Consider the following 16,567-nt stretch of genomic DNA (forward strand, 5'->3'; position numbering starts at 1 on the left):
GATGGCACTGGTACATGCCACCTTGATGGGATTGTATTGGGATCCCCTGGCATGATTCTAACTCTCCCATTTGGGGCAAGTCAGCTTGAACATGTCCCAAATTGTACATCTCCTCCCTCTCTTATTCCCACTCTTATATTTAACAGGGATCACTTTCAGTTAAAATTTAAACACCTAAGAATAATTGTGTGTTAATTACAGAGTTCAACCAATAGTACTAGAACAAAAAAAAAAAAAGAAAAAATACTAAAATGGATAAAGTATTACATTGTACATCAACAATCAGCACAAGAGCTGATCAAGTCACTGTTTCTCATAGTGTCCATTTCACTTCAACAGGTTTCCCCTTTGGTGCTCAGTTAGTTGTCGCCGATCAGGGAGAACATATGGTATTTGTCCCTTTGGGACTGGCTTAATTCACTCAGCATAATGTTTCCCAGATTCCTCCATTTTGTTGATGGGCATTTGGGTTGGTTCCAGGTCTTAGCTATTGTGAATTGAGCTGCAATAAACATTAATGTGCAGACAGCTTTTTTGTTTGCCAATTTAATTTCCTTTGAGTAAATTCCAAGGAGTGGGATGGCTGGGTCGAATGGTAGGGTTATCTTCAGGTTTCTGAGGAATCTCCAAACGGACTTGCACAGTGGCTTAACCAGTTTGCATTCCCACCAACAGTGGGTTAGTGTCCCTTTTCCCCCAAATCCTCTCCAGCATCTGTTGTTGGTAGATTTCTGAATGTGAGCCATTCTAACTGGGGTGAGGTGAAACCTCATTGTGGTTTTGATTTGCATTTCCCTGATTGCTAGTGATCTTGAACATTTCTTCATGTGCCTGTTGGCCATTTGGATGTCCTCTTTTGAAAAATGTCTATTGAGGTTCTTGGCCCATCTCTTAAGTGGGTTGCTTGTTTTGATGTTGTGGAGTTTCTTGATTTCTTTGTAGATTCTGGCTATCAAACCTTTATCAGTTGCGTAGTTTGCAAATATTTTTTCCCATTCTGTTGGTTGCCTCTTCACTCTACCGACTGTTTCTTTTGCAGTACAGAAACTTCTCAATTTGATGCAATCCGAACAGTTAATTTTGGCTTTAACTGCCTGCACCTCCAGGGTCTTTTCTGGAAGTCTTTGCCAGTACCTATATCTTGCAGGGTTTCTCCAATGCTCTCTATTAATTTGATGGTGTCAGGTCATAGATTTAAGTCTTTAATCCATGTTGAGTGAATTTTTCTGTAAGGTGAAAGGTAGGGGTCTTGCTTCATGATTCTGCACATGGAAATTCAATTTTCTCAGCACCATTTATTGAATAGACTGTCCTTACTCCCAGGGTTGGTTTAAGATCCTTGATCAAATATAAGTTGGCTGTAGATGTTTGGGTTGATTTCTAGTGTTTCTATTCTGTTCCATTGGTCTATCCATCTGTTTCTGTACCAGTACCATGCTGTTTTGATTACAACTGCCTTGTAGTATGTCCTGAAATCTGGTATTGTGATGCCTCTGGCTTTGTTTTTGTTGTACAAGATTGCTTTAGCTATTCGAGGTCTCCTGTGTCTCCATATAAATTTCAGCACCATTTTTTCCAGATCTGAGAAGAAGGTCTTCAGTATTTTGATTGATATTGCATTGAATCTGTAAATTTCTTTTGGGAGAATGGACATTTTCATGATATTGATTCTTCCAATCCATGAGCATGGAATATTTTTCCATTTCTTGGTATCCTCTTCTATTTCTTTCTTTAAGGTTTTGTAATTCTCATCGTAGAGATCTTTAACATCCTTGGTTAAGTTTATTCTAAGGTGTTTGATTGTTTATGTAGCTATTGTGAATGGGATTGATCTTAGAAGTTCTTCCTTAGCTGTGGCATTGCCTGTGTATACAAAGGCTGTTGATTTTTGTGCATTGATTTTATATCCTGCTACTTTGCCAAACTCTTCTATGAGTTCCAATAGTCTCTTAGTAGAGTTCTTTGGATCCCCTAAATAAAGAATCATATCATCTGCAAAGAGGGATAGTTTGAGTTCTTCCTTCCCTATTTGTATCCCTTTAATTTCTTTTTCTTGCCTGATGGCTCTGGCTAAAACTTCAAGAACTATATTGAATAGCAGTGGTGAGAGTGGGCATCCCTGTCTGGTACCAGATCTCAGTGGAAATGCTTCCAACTTTTCCCCATTCCATAGGATGTTGGCCGTGGGTTTTTCATAGATTGCTTAGATTGTATTGAGGAATGTTCCTTCCATACCCAGTTTGCTTAGAGTTTTCATCATGAAAGGGTGTGTTGTATTTTATCAAATGCTTCTTTGTGTCTATTGAGATAATCATATGGTTTTTCTTCTGCAGTCTGTTAATGTGGTGTATCACATTGATTGTCTTGCGCACATTGAACCATCCCTGCATACTAGGGATAAATCCCACCTGGTCTGGGTGGATGATCTTTCTGATGTGTTGTTGCATTCTATTGGCGAGAATTTTATTGAGGATTTTTGCATCTATGTTCATCAGGGATATTGGTCTGTAATTCTCTTTCAATGCTGCATCTTTTTCTGGCTTAGGAATTAAGGTGATGCTGGCTTCATAAAAAGAATTTGGGAGGATTCCCTCTTTTTTGATTGTTCTGAATAGTTTGAGAAGAATTGGAGTTAGTTCTTCTTTAAATGTCTGGTAGAATTCAGCAGTGAATCCATCTGGTCCTGGGCTTTTCTTTGTTGGGAGGGCCTTTATTACTGTTTCAATTTCTGTCTCAGTTATGGGTCTGTTTAGGTTTTTGATGTCTTCCTGGTTCAATTTAGGTAGGTTGCCTGTGTCCAGGAATCTATCCATTTCTGATAGATTTCCCTGTTTGCTGGCATACAAGTACTTGTAGTAATTTCTGACGATTCTTTTGTTGTTGTTGTGTCTGTTATTACGTTTCCTTTTTCTTCTGTGATTTTATTGATTTGCGTCTTTTCTTTCTTTAGTTAGATTGGTTTCTTTGTAAATTTTTGTTGTTTACATTGGATTTCCTTTGCACTTTCACTGGTAGTTTTTTTGCTTTTTCATTCTTTCACAGTGATGACTATGCTTCTGTGTGTAACACAGAGTATCTGTTGTTTCTGTTGTAAGGCTGGATAGTGGTGACAAATTCTTTTAATTTCTGTTTATTAAGGAAGGTTTTTTTTTAATTTTCAAATTTTTTTAAACTTTTATTTAATGCATATAAATTTCCAAAGTACGACTTATGGATTACAATGGCTTCCCCCCCATACCGTCCCTCCCACCCACAACCCTCCCCTTTCCCACTCCCTCTCCCCTTCCATTCACATCAAGATTCATTTTTGATTATCTTAATATACAGAAGATCAGCTTAGTATACATTAAGTAAGGATTTCAACAGTTTGCTCTCACACAGAAACATTAAGTGAAAAATAATAGATGATTTTTTTAAAATGATGATGAAATCAGAGCAGACCTATTGTCATGTTTAATCCCAGTGAGAGTCAAGTTGGGAATTGATAATTTCTTTTTTTTTTTTTTTTTTTACAGAAGATCAGTTTAGTATGCATTAAGTAAAGATTTCAACAGTTTGTACCCCCATAGAAACACAAAGTGAAATATATTGTTTGAGTACTCGTTATAGCATTAAATCTCAATGTACAGCACATTAAGGATAGAGATCCTACATGAGGAGTAAGTGCACAGTGACTCCTGTTGTTGACTTTACCAATTGACACTCCTGTCTATGGCATCAGTAATCTCCCTATGCTCCAGTCATGAGTTTCCAAGGCTATGGAAGCCCTCTGAGTTCTCCGACTCTTATCTTGTTTAGACAAGGTCATAGTCAAAATGGAGGTTCTCTCCTCCCTTCAGAGAAAGGTACCTCCTTCTTTGATGACCTGTTCTTTCCACTGGGATCTCACTCGCAGAGATCTTTTGCCAGAGTGTCTTGGCTTTCCATGCCTGAAATACTCTCATGAGCTTTTCAGCCAGCTCCGAATGCCTTTAAGGCTGATTCTGAGGCCAGAGTGCTATTTAGGACATCTGCCATTCTATGAGTCTGCTGAGTATCTCACTTCCCATGTTGGATCACTCTCCCCTTTATTTACTCCATCGGTTAGCGTTAGCAGGTACTAGACTTGTCTATGTGCTCCCTTTGACTCCCAGTCCCTCCACCATGACCAACTGTGAACTGAAACTGATCACCTGGAACAGTGAGATGGCATTGGTACATGCCACCTCGATGGGATTGAATTGGAATCCCCTGGTATGCTTCCAACTCCACCACTTGGGGCAAGTCAGCCTGAGCATGTCCCAAATTATACATCTCTTCCCTCTCCCATTCCCAAAGCCAAAATCAACTATTGGGATTGCATCAAATTGAGAAGTTTCTGTACTGCAAAAGAAAGTCAGGAGAGTGAAGAGACAACCGACAGAATGGGAAAAAATATTTGCAAACTACGCAACAGATAAAGGGTTAATAACCAGAATCTACAAAGAGATCAAGAAACTCCACAAAAACAAAACCAACAACCCACTTAAGAGATGGGCCAAGAACCTCAATAGACATTTTTCAAAAGAGGAAATCCAAATGGCCAACAGGCACATGAAAAAATGTTCAAGGTCATTAGCAATCAGGGAAATGCAAATCAAAACCACAATGAGGTTCCACCTCACCCCGGTTAGAATGACTCACATACAGAAATCTACCAACAACAGATGCTGACGAGGATGTGGGGAAAAAGGGACACTAACCCACTGTTGGTGGGAATGCAAACTGGTCAAGCCACTATGGAAGTCAGTCTGGAGATTCCTCAGAAACCTGAAGATAACCCTACCGTTCGACCCAGCCATCCCACTCCTTGGAATTTACCCAAAGGAATTTAAATTGGCAAACAAAAAAGAGGTCTGCACCCTAATGTTTATTGCAGCTCAATTCACAATAGCTAAGACCTGGAACCAACCTAAATGCCCATCAACGATAGATTGGATAAAGAAATTATGGGATATGTACTCTTTAGAATACTATACCGCAGTAAGAAACAACGAAATCCAGTCATTTGCAACAAAATGGAGGAATCTGGAACACATCATGCTGAGTGAAATAAGCCAGTCCCAAAGGGACAAATACCATATGTTCTCCCTGATCGGTGACGACTGACTGAACACCAAGAGGGAAACCTGTTGGAGTGAGGTGGACACTATGGGAAACGGTGGCTTGATCAGCATAGCCCTGACTATTAATGAACAACTTAATACATTATCCCTCTTAGTAGTTTTTTTATCTGTTCTACTTAATATGACTGGTTTAGATCTGTAATTGATGCGCAGTTATTCTTAAGTGTTGAAAATTAACTGAAATGTGATCCCTGTTGAACATAAGGAAGGTTTTTATTTTACCTTCATTCATAAGAGAGAACTTTGCAGGGTACAGTATTTTGGTTGACAGGTTTTTCTCTTAAGACTTGGACTATGTCTCACAATTCTTTCCTAGTCTGTAAGGTTTCTGATGAGAAGTCAGCTGTGAGTCTAACAGCAGATCCTCTGAAAGTAATTTAGCAGTTTTCTCATGTACATTTTAGAATCTTTTCCTTATGTTTTACTGTGGAAAGTTTGACTATAATGTATTGTGATGAAGACCTTTTCTGATCATGTTTATTAGGAGTTCTTTGTGCTTCCCGTACTTGTACATGCCTTGCTGTTCCATATTGGGGAAGTTCTGTGTAATTATTTCACTAAGTAGGCCTTCTAATCCATTTGCTCTTTTCACGCCTTCATGAAATCCTAAGACCTGTATGTTGGGCCATTTAATAGCATTCCATAAATTTCCAACAATGTTTTTTAGTTTTCTAATTTCTAATTTTTTCCTTTTTTTTTTTTTTTTTTTGGTATGGATGTAAAATTTCCAGGGATTTTTCTTCTAACTTGGATATTCTTTCTTCTGCCTCACTGGGTCTATTTTAAGGCTTTCCACCACATTTTTTATTTGATCTATTAAATTATTCATTTCTCTTTTTTTGATTTCTCTTTAAATCATTCTTATTTCTCTTTAAAATATTAATTTAATCAGAAAAATTTTTCATTCATATCATATATGGATTTCTTGAATTTGTGGATATGCTTCTGATTGCTTGTGAGTATTCCTACAATTAATTTTTTAAATTCCTTTCCAGCCATTTAATCAATCTCTTCATCTTCACATTCCAATATTGAAGTGTTGCTGTTTTCCTTTGATGGCCTCATATTGTCTTCCTTATTCTTGTTTGTTGAGTTTCTACATTTATTTTAAGGCATTTGTGGATATACTTCTTGTTTTCTTTTTTCCTCTTACAGCTTTTATCTTTGGACTCTTCCTCTGTGGCTTAGTGGAGCATCTGTTCTTTTAGTGAATACCCAAAGACACATGATGGGTGTATCCAGCAAGCTCTGCTCAGTGCTACCAGGTGGGAGGTGTACCCAGGGTGACACCCAACTTGAATGTGGTATTTTTTTATCAGAGGGGAGGATTTGATTAGCTCTGTTGGTGTAGCCTCACCCTTATCTTCTCTTTTCCAAGGAGATTAATACCCAGGAGCTAGCCCTAGTGGGTGCAGTATTCATCTGCATTGCCACAAGGACCATACAAATGATCCATGCAGTCAATGTGAGCATGGACACCACATCAATGACCCACCCCAGGCAATCCAGGAGCACTGAGCATGTGGAGCTGCTCACAGTGATTGCCCAGGGACCCAGCCACACCCTGTACCCTTCCTTTCAATCACAAGCTTTCCACAGTCCTAGCACTCACGGCTCCTACAGCCACGCTGAGGATCCACTCTGCTCTGCCAGTCTGTCCTGTCTACAGAGAAGTGAAGACCCTCCCAGAACTAGCTGCCTATCTGTGCCCTGCCTACCTAGGCAGGTTGAGCCCCAGAGTCTGTGATGTGTTGGGAGAGTAGGGGCACCTTACAGTCCTATATGGATGCACAGACCCCTGTTAATTCTCTCACCCAGACTCATGCATCTCCTCTTGGAAATTTGTGTGTATCCAGACAAAAGGTGGAACAGTTGTTACCCATGTTCAAAATGGCACCCTCCTTCTCTCAGCTGATTACAGGGTGCCATTGTCAGGGGGCCAAGGAGTAAGAAATGTGCCCCATTTTTCCTATAGGTTGGCAGGTGCCTTGCCCCCACAGGGCTCCAGTTAAGATTTATACTAGGATCTATCCACAGCTATATCACCAGTGGCTTGGGCTGGGGCAGTCTGGTCTCACCTTACTCTCTAAAGCTGGTGCTGAGGCTCTTAGCTGCTTGGGTACTGTGTTGTGTTTGTGCTCATGCTGCAAACCCACACACTCCAAGTAGAGCCAAAGCATCCCTCTTCCTTCCATGTAGTTTCTACTTCTCCCTAACTCTTCCCTGAGATTGTACTCTCTCCAATTGTTTTAAAACTATCTTCCCCTAGCTTAGAGCAGTGAGCTCCTTCCCTATTCTTCCATCTTCTAATCTCTCTTTAATGTTATTTTAAAAGAACTAGGAGACAGATTTTTGGGTAGACATAAATAATTATACAATGATTTCAGATTACTAATATTAGAATACCACTTTTAGGGAATAACTTCACAAGACTGCAAAGAATGCATTTAATCAATGCTGAGAATGATGTAATAAATAAAAGATTAGGCATAATGTAATCTCTAAAAAAACTTATTCTTTAGCCGGCGCCACGGCTCACTAGGCTAATCCTCCGCCTTGCGGCGCCGGCACACCGGGTTCTAGTCCCGGTCGGGGCGATGGTTTCTGTCCCGGTTGCCCCTCTTCCAGGCCAGCTCTCTGCTGTGGCCAGGGAGTGCAGTGGAGGATGGTCCAAGTGCTTGGGCCCTGTACCCCATGGGAGACCAGGAGAAGCACCTGGCTCCTGCCATCGGATCAGCACGGTGCACCGGCCGCAGCGCGCTGGCCGCGGCGGCCATTGGAGGGTGAACCAACGGCAAAAAGGAAGACCTTTCTCTCTGTCTCTCTCTCTCACTGTCCACTCTGCCTGTCAAAAAAAAAAAAAAAAAAAAAAAAAAAAAAAAAAAAAAAACTTATTCTTTAAATAACACTCTTCAAAGAACTCTCGACAGCATTTAACAGCAGCTAAAATGTGGAAATAATTCAAATGTATATCAATAGATGAATAGATAAACAAGCTGTGCTATAACATACAATGGAATATTATTCAACAATAAAAATGAAGTATTACTCCATATTAAATATAATGAATCTTCAAAACAACATGCTAAGTAAAAGAAGCCAGACAAGAAGTCACATGTATAATTCTATTTATATGAAATATTCAGAAGAGGTAAATCCATAGAGACAAAAAGAATTGATGGGGGCTGGCATTGTGGTGGTAAATCACCACCTGCAATATTGGCATCCCATATTGGTTCAGGTTCAAGTCCTGGCTGCTCTACTATTGTTCCAGTTAGCTACTAATGCACCTGAGAAAGCAACAAAAGATGGTCTAAGTCCTTGCACCCACATGGGAGATCTGGATGAAGCTCATGTCTCCTGACTTTGGTCTAGTCCAGCCCTGATTGTTGCGACCATTTGGGAAGTGAACCAGTGGATGGAAGATCTCTCTCTCTCTTTCTCTCCCCCCCCTCTCTGTAACTGTGCTATTTAAATAAATAAAATAAATCTTTTTAAAAAAAGGAATTGATGGTTACCAAGTTTTTTGAGGGAGAAATAGAAATTGTCTGCTTCATGGGTATGGAGTTCTCTTTTGGGTGTTAAAAATGGTTTGCAGTTAGGTAGAGATGATGGCTCCATTGGAGATGTACTAGTAACACTGAATTTCACACTATAAAACTTAATTTTATGTTATGTGAATTTAGCCTCATTTTTTTAAAAAGGTAAAAGTTACAATGATTAAGACAACTTAGAATTTCTAGAGAAGAGATAAACAACCCAATGAAATTATAAGAAACTGAAAAACATTATGTATATATGAAAAATTTCCCATTTCTGTGATTCAATTATCTACTGTGATAGAGCTGAATTAAATATACAGTGACTATTTTTATACTTTGTCACAAATAGAAGAAATTAAAATGTATGCATAAAATGACTCCATTTCTTCAAACAATAATTCCAACCACAAGGTTTTAATAAAGTTTTCATGAAGTAATAATGAGAATATAACCCAACAGGCCTTTCAACCAAGATAAATAAATTTGTATGCTTCTTAAACTTATTGAGTCAAAGAAGTAAACTGACGGGCCTCTAACTGTCAATTATCTATGAATATAAAGTTGCATCAAATTTTCTACATGAGTTTATGACAAAATGATTCATTTTTGCTTTGGAAAACTGTTATGATTATTTGGAGATCTTTATCTACAAGCTAAAATGTGTTTCTATTGCTTTATCATGAGATGACTCACATGCTAGCTTGGAAGCAGGAGAAAAACAATCTAGAAAAGCAATTGTAACCATTAAATATCAAAGACATGCCTGTAATTATTTCAGTTGTGCAGGGTCAATTTCTTTTTTTTTATTTTTTATTTATTTTTATTTTTTGACAGGCAGAGTGGACAGTGAGAGAGAGAGACAGAGAGAAAGGTCTTCCTTTGCCATTGGTTCACCCTCCAATGGCCGCCGCGGCCGGCGTGCTGTGGCCGGCGCACCGTGCTGATCCGATGGCAGGAGCCAGGTGCTTCTCCTGGTCTCCCATGGGGTGCAGGGCCCAAGTACTTGGGCCATCCTCCACTGCACTCCCAGGCCACAGCAGAGAGCTGGCCTGGAAGAGGGGCAACCGGGACAGAAACCATCGCCCCGACCGGGACTAGAACCCGGTGTGCTGGCGCCGCAAGGTGGAGGATTAGCCTAGTGAGCCGCAGTGCCGGCCAAGGGTCAATTTCTTGCCATACCAACCACCACATATTTTTCTAATTCTTAGACAGAATTTAATGTTTAAATTAAATCTATAAATCAGTAATGCCAAAGAATCCCTTCATCTTTGTATACTTCCTAGTAAAGTTAGCTTCTTCATTTTTATTCATCAAATAAATAATTATTTATTGCTAACTATGATGCAGGCATTATTCTAATAACAGATATATACTAGTGAACATAAAAGCTTAAAATACTTGCCCTCATGGAGTTTACTTCTCAGGGGAATTCATGCTCATTGCATCCATGGCCTCTATTCATGAGAATGTTAGCAAAGGGAACCTTGCACTTCATAGACCAGGAAATGGTCAATGTCAGGGTAAATGTAGGATACAGCAATGTGCTTCTGATTCAGAGCTCATAGATCTGTGTTTAAATACCAGAGCTATAATTAGAAATTAAGTGACTGAAGTTATCTATCCTGTCAGAGTCTCTGTTCTCACTATGGAGTATTAATAAGATTAAATTCACAAGATTGCCCTAGGGGTTAGGTTTTTACATAAGATAAAACAATTTACAAACTTTTTAATTAGAGTATAATTATGTTAACACATATGTAAATGCGTATATGTGCATATGTGTGTATATATACAAATTAATATATATATGAATTAATATATTATTGTATTTAGAGATCAATTTTATGTCCCCAGTATTTCTCATGGTCCCTAGTAAATGAAATACATTTGTTAAAGGTTGAATAAATGAATCAGTGGATTATTTACAAAGAAGATCACAAACAATTGATTTTTATCTTCAAAATATTCACATTACTTTTATTAGCGACACAATCCACAGTTAACTACCATTAAAACTTGAAAAAAGTAGGCTATTAAAGAATTTTTATTAGCAGTAATTATACATATTTATGGGCAATAGTGTGACATTTCAATACAACCTTGTAATTTGTGCCCATCAAATCAGGATAATCCCGATCTCTCCTTACTTTATGATTGCAGCCTAAGAGCCTACTTTATTCAATTTGTTCATAAAATACACAACAGGTCACTGTGAACTGTGTTATACTAGGAGCTTATTTCTTCAATCCAACTCTGGTTTGGTGCCACTTATCCAAACTCCCTCAATCTTCCCCAAGCCAGCATCCTCTAATCACAAATTCTGTGTTCAGATTGAGGTTTTTGTTAGCTTCTATATGAGAAAGAACACTCAGGATATGTCTTTTTGTATCAGGTCTATTTCACATAACACGATGTCCTCCATTTCCATCCATTTTGCTGCAAATGAAAGATTTCATTCTTTTTTATGGCTGAATAACTTCCCATTGTGATATGTATAAATCACTATGTATATATCACTATATATATATATATATATCACTATATATATATCACAGTTTTTAGTCACCAGAAAGCAGTTATGTTTACTTTTAGGCAACAGCAACCAGGAAAAAAAGTTGAAGATGTTTTTCACTTTAGCATAAAAAATATCAAATATTTGTAATAAATCTACAAAATATGTGCAATGTTTCCACATATAATATTCTCAATCTTAATAAAAATTGTTTCAAATATTTTATTTTTTGCAAGTCATTGTTACAGAGAGAGAACGAGAGAGGGAGGAAGAATATCTTCCGTCTACTGGTTCACTCCTACAAACGGCTGCAATGGTCAAAGCCAGGATCCAGGAGCTGCCTTTGTGTCTCCCACATGGGTGGCGGCATTTGAAGCATCCTGTGCTACTTTTCCAGGCTTATTAGCAATCAATAGCTGGATCAGAAGTGGACTGGAAATTGGGACTTTAAAGATAAATCAAAATGAACTATAAGAAATGAAGAATTCAATAGGTCAAATAAAAAAATGCAGTCGAAAGCCTTAACAGCAGATTTGATGAGGCAGAAGAGAGAATATCCAAGCTAAAAGACAAATCTTTGGAAATCTTTCAGTCAGACAAAAAAAAAACTACAAGAAGAAATTAGAAAACTTAAAAACAGTGTTGGGGATTTATGGGATACTATCAAAAGAGCCAATCTCATACAACAAAAACAAAGCTAGTGGCATCACCATACTGTACCAGATTTCAAAACATATTGCAAGGCAGTTATAATCAAAACAGCCTGGTACTGGCATGAAAACAGAATAGAAATTCTAGAAATCAATCCATGCATCTACAACAAATTTATCCTTGAAAAAGGAGCTAAAATCAATCCCTGGAGCAAGGACAGTCTCTTCAACAAATGGTGACAGAGAAACTGGATTTTCACATGCAGAAGTATGAAACTAGAACCATACCTTATACCTTACACAAAAACCCACTCAAAACTCAAAAAAGACCTAAATCTATGAACCAATACCATCCAATTACTAGAGAACATTGTGGAAACTCTGCAAGGCATTGGCATGGGCAAAGAATTCTTGGAAAAGACTCCAGAAGCACAGGCAAAGCCAAAATTGAAAAATCAGATTACATTAGGCTGAGACTGCAAAAGAAACACTCAGCAAAGTGATGAGGTAACTCACAGAATGGGAGAAAATATTTGCAAACTATGCAACTGATAAAGGGTCAACATCCAGAATCTATAAAGAGCTCAAGAAATTCAACAACAACAAAACAAACAATACAGTTAATAAATGGGCAAAGGATTTAAACAGGCATTCTTCAAGATAGGAAATTCAAATGGCCATCATTCACATGAAAAAATGTTCAGGATCACTAGTCATCAGGAAAATGCAAACACAGAATCACAATGAAGTTTCACCTCATCCCAGTTAGTATGACAAATCAACAAACAACAAATGCTGGCAAGGATGTGGGGGAAAAGGTATCCAGATTCACTGTTGGTGAGAATGTAAACTGGTGCAGCCACTGTGGAAGACAGTATGGAGATACCTCAGAAATCTGAGTATAGACCAGATATGATCTGGTCCAGCCATCGCATTCCTGGGAATTTACCCAAACCAACAGAAATCAGCATCTGAAAGTATTATCTATTCATTGCAGCACAATTGATAATAGTAAGACATGGAATCAACCCAGATGTCCATCAACTGTTGACTGGTTAAAGAAATTATGGCATATATATAATGGAATATTACTCAGCTGTTAAAAATGAAATCCTGTCTTTTATAGCAAGATGGATACAAATAGAACCCATTATAATTAGTGAGATAAGCCAGTCTCCAAAAGACAAATATCATATGTTTTCCCTGATCCAAGGTAACTAACAGAGTATCTGAAATGTAATGTATTGGAGTGAAATGGACATTTTGAGATTTGATGATTGTTTATAGCCCTTGTCCCTTCCATTGAATAACAGTGTTGTTTTTTTTTTCATACTATTTGTTTAACTCTTTTACTTAGTGTAGGGTTAACTATATGATAATTTACTATACTGAAAACAGACCTTTGTAAAAATTAAGAGTGAGAATGTGAAAGGAAGGAGAAAGAAAGGTTGGAACATGGGCAGGAGGGAGGGTGGGGAGGGGAGGTATCACTATGTTTCTAAATATGTAGATATTAAATACATGAAACTTATATAATTTAAATACTTTTTTGAAAAAGTATTTAAAAGCCAATAAGAGAATGGACAAACCATAGATACATTCATTTTATTTATGTCAAAACAGTCCTATAACACAATGAGGAAGTGATAGACTTTTTCATAAATAGTGAGTTCAAGTGGATACCCATATGGAAAATATTGAGTCTTGACTCTTAACCCACATCACAAACACAAAAGTTTCTAGAAGGAGTGTAGATTTAAATATTAAAAGCAAAATAATACAGTTTAAAAATATAAATAAATCATACACTCACAATCTTGAAAGAGATATTTGTTAAATATGAGACAAAAGTTTCTAAGCATAGGGAGGAAATGACAAGTTAAATCACTGTAATATGTAGAAACTGTGATTATCAAAAGATGATCTGAAGAAAGGTTAAAAACAACTCACAAAATGAGGAATGAGCAAATATACTTGCTAACTGATAAAGAACTTATTTATGTGCAAATATAAAAATCACAACCCAAGAGAAAAATGAGCATGAGATTTATATCCAGTGTCAATACATATATGAAAAAGTGTAGAACAATGCTAGTCATTAGAAAATTAATTTAAAATTAAAATGAGACAATACTACACATTACTAGAATGGCTAAAATTAAAGGACTTTCAGTACCAAAAGATCCAAAAGATGGCAGGGATGTGGAGTAATCAGCAATCTCATACATTACTGATTAATCTCAAAATTAGTACAATGAATTTGGAAATTTATTAGAATCCACTGAAACTGAACAAGCACAAACTCTATAGCATAGCAATTTCTATGCTGCTGTTATCTTCAGCAAAAATGTTTGCATGTGTATCTCAAGAGGCAGATAGAAGAATTCTCATTGCAGCATTATTCATAAATCAATGGAAATAATCCCAATGTCCATCAATAGTGAAATGAATAGATAAATTGTGGAACCTACAGTTTAACAACAAACAGGAATAACAGAGAATGAAATATTGCTACTCATAACAAAATGTGTGGAACTTACAGGCATAATGTTGTAATAAAGAAGCAAGGCACAGAAATGCATGTTTTATGATTTCCATTATATGAATTTCAAATCAGTGCAAACTACACTGTAGTAGAGGAGGAAATGCATAGAAACTGGGAGTGTGTGAGGGATAGACAGGTCTTCTATACTGTTGATATTTTTTGTTTTGACCTTCGGTCAATCATTCACTAATATGTATATTCATACTTTATATACCTTTTAATAATAGATATTTCACAGAAAACATTCAAAAACATGGTATCATGATAGACAACATTTTTTCAAAAAAAAAAAAAAACTTTACACAACCATAGATCACATGGACAGCTTTCTAGTTAAGTTTATGCAAGTAGTAAAGGTGCGATTACTAAGCCTTAGATAAAACCCTCATTGAGCAAGAAATATTCATGGTTTAGCAGAGGAAAAACTATGTCTGGCTAGTCTAAGCTGTTTAAATTTCCAAAAACCACTGAAAAGTTTCCACATCAAAGACTGAAAAAAATCCACCAACATGACTATGGGTTGAGGGAATATTTGTCATGGATTAGAAATTGGGCCGGCGCCGCAGCTCACTAGGCTAATCCTCCGCCTAGCGGCGCCGGCACACCGGGTTCTAGTCCTGGTCAGGGCGCCGGATTCTGTCCCGGTTGCCCCTCTTCCAGGCCAGCCCTCTGCTGTGGCCAGGGAGTGCAGTGGAGGATGGCCCAGGTGCTTGGGCCCTGCACCCCATGGGAGACCAGGAAAAGCACCTGGCTCCTGGCTCCTGCCATCGGATCAGCGTGGTGCGCCGGCTGCAGCGCGCCGGCCGCGGCGGCCATTGGAGGGTGAACCAATGGCAAAGGAAGACCTTTCTCTCTGTCTCTCTCTCTCACTGTCCACTCTGCCTGTCAAAAAAAATAAATAAATAAATAAAATAAAAAAAAAAAAAGAAAAAAAGAAATTGGCTCAGAAGGAAATAAAGGGAAAGAACAAGTCCTACTCCCTGTATTAAAATCCAGGTAATACTCAATAGTATAAGAACCTGTGTGATTTGGCCTTTCAGTAAATAGACTTAGTTGTATAAACAATACACTATGTTCGGTTTGGCTAAACTTTGGTCAAGGGTGAAAATCTGCCTCCATCTTCCCTTCTCCTTCCCTTCCGAAATCTTAGTCTAGTGGTCTTTGTGTATACTCATTTGTGTCACAACTCTTTATGGGAGATGACTGCCTATAAAGACTGTGCTGTCCAATGGAGTTTCAGTGGTAAATAAGCCAGTAGTTGATCTCACTGACTTCATATTCTACAAGAGGAAACAGACAATAATCAAGCAAGCAATTAATAAGCAAGGTAAGTACAGACTTCAGCAACTGCCATAGTGGAATCAAAATAGCAAAGGCTAGGTACCAGTGCTGTGCAATGGCCAGTTAAGCCACCTCCTGCAGCACAGGCATCCCATAAGGGAGCCTGTTGGAGTCCCAGCTGCTCCACTTCTGATCCAGCTCCCTGCCTATGGCCTGGAAAAGCAAGAAAGATGTTTCAAGTGCTTGGGCCCTTGTACCCACATGGGAGACCTGGAAGAAGCTCCTGGCTCCTGACTTTGAATCAGCTCAGCCCCAGCCATTGTGGCTATTTGGGGAGTGAACCAGCAGATGGAGGACATTTCCCGCTCTGCCTCTGCCTCCTCTTCTCTGTAACTCTGCCTTTCAAATAAATAAAAATAAAAACCTTTTCTGTAAAAACTATCAAAGGACAGCATCAAAATGGCATGGGATAGAATGTATTCAATCTAGAATGTGAGCTACTATAGAACCAGCAGTTAGAAAAGGCCCATCTTAGGAGGGTAAATTCCAACTAAGACATTAGGGATAATGTCTTATAAATAACCATTTATTTAATTCAGCAAATATAAATACAAACTAAGCACCTACTGTGTGACCGGTACCTGTCTAGATGCTTGGAAATCAACAATGAACAAGAGAGACAAAGATGCAGCTTTCACTACATTGACACTGAGCTCTGAAAGAAAAAAAAATGTTAATGGGGATGCAATAATACTAAGGTAGAAATAAGCAAGGGAAAAGCCTGATTGTATTCAGTGAAGTTCTAAAAGGACAGTGTGTCAATGCACAGTAAACAACTGGAAGGCCCTGCAATGACTTTGAAGAAGTATGCAGAAACCAGAGTGTGTGTGAAT

The 16,567-nt window shown here is 38.1% G+C and overlaps 1 protein-coding gene across 9 annotated transcripts in view; it reads right to left on the reverse strand.

Annotated features, from left to right (window-relative positions):
- LOC127483154 (translation initiation factor IF-2) overlaps positions 1-16,567 on the reverse strand; it is a 335,580-nt gene that overhangs the window by 32,136 nt on the left and 286,877 nt on the right. For 2 of the 9 annotated variants that reach the window (XR_011378291.1, XR_011378294.1), the window contains 2 exons: positions 16,316-16,389; positions 10,635-11,122 (listed from right to left, as the gene is read on the reverse strand). The exons of the other annotated variants lie outside the window; for them this stretch is intronic. The gene's annotated coding sequence lies outside the window, so the exon portion shown is untranslated. Of the gene's footprint in view, positions 1-10,634; positions 11,123-16,315; positions 16,390-16,567 lie in introns of those variants that run through there. 9 annotated transcript variants of the gene reach the window in all.

The sequence above is a fragment of the Oryctolagus cuniculus genome, chromosome 8 (assembly GCF_964237555.1).
Source record: "Oryctolagus cuniculus chromosome 8, mOryCun1.1, whole genome shotgun sequence".
In the NCBI taxonomy this organism is placed as follows: Eukaryota; Metazoa; Chordata; class Mammalia; order Lagomorpha; family Leporidae; genus Oryctolagus; species Oryctolagus cuniculus.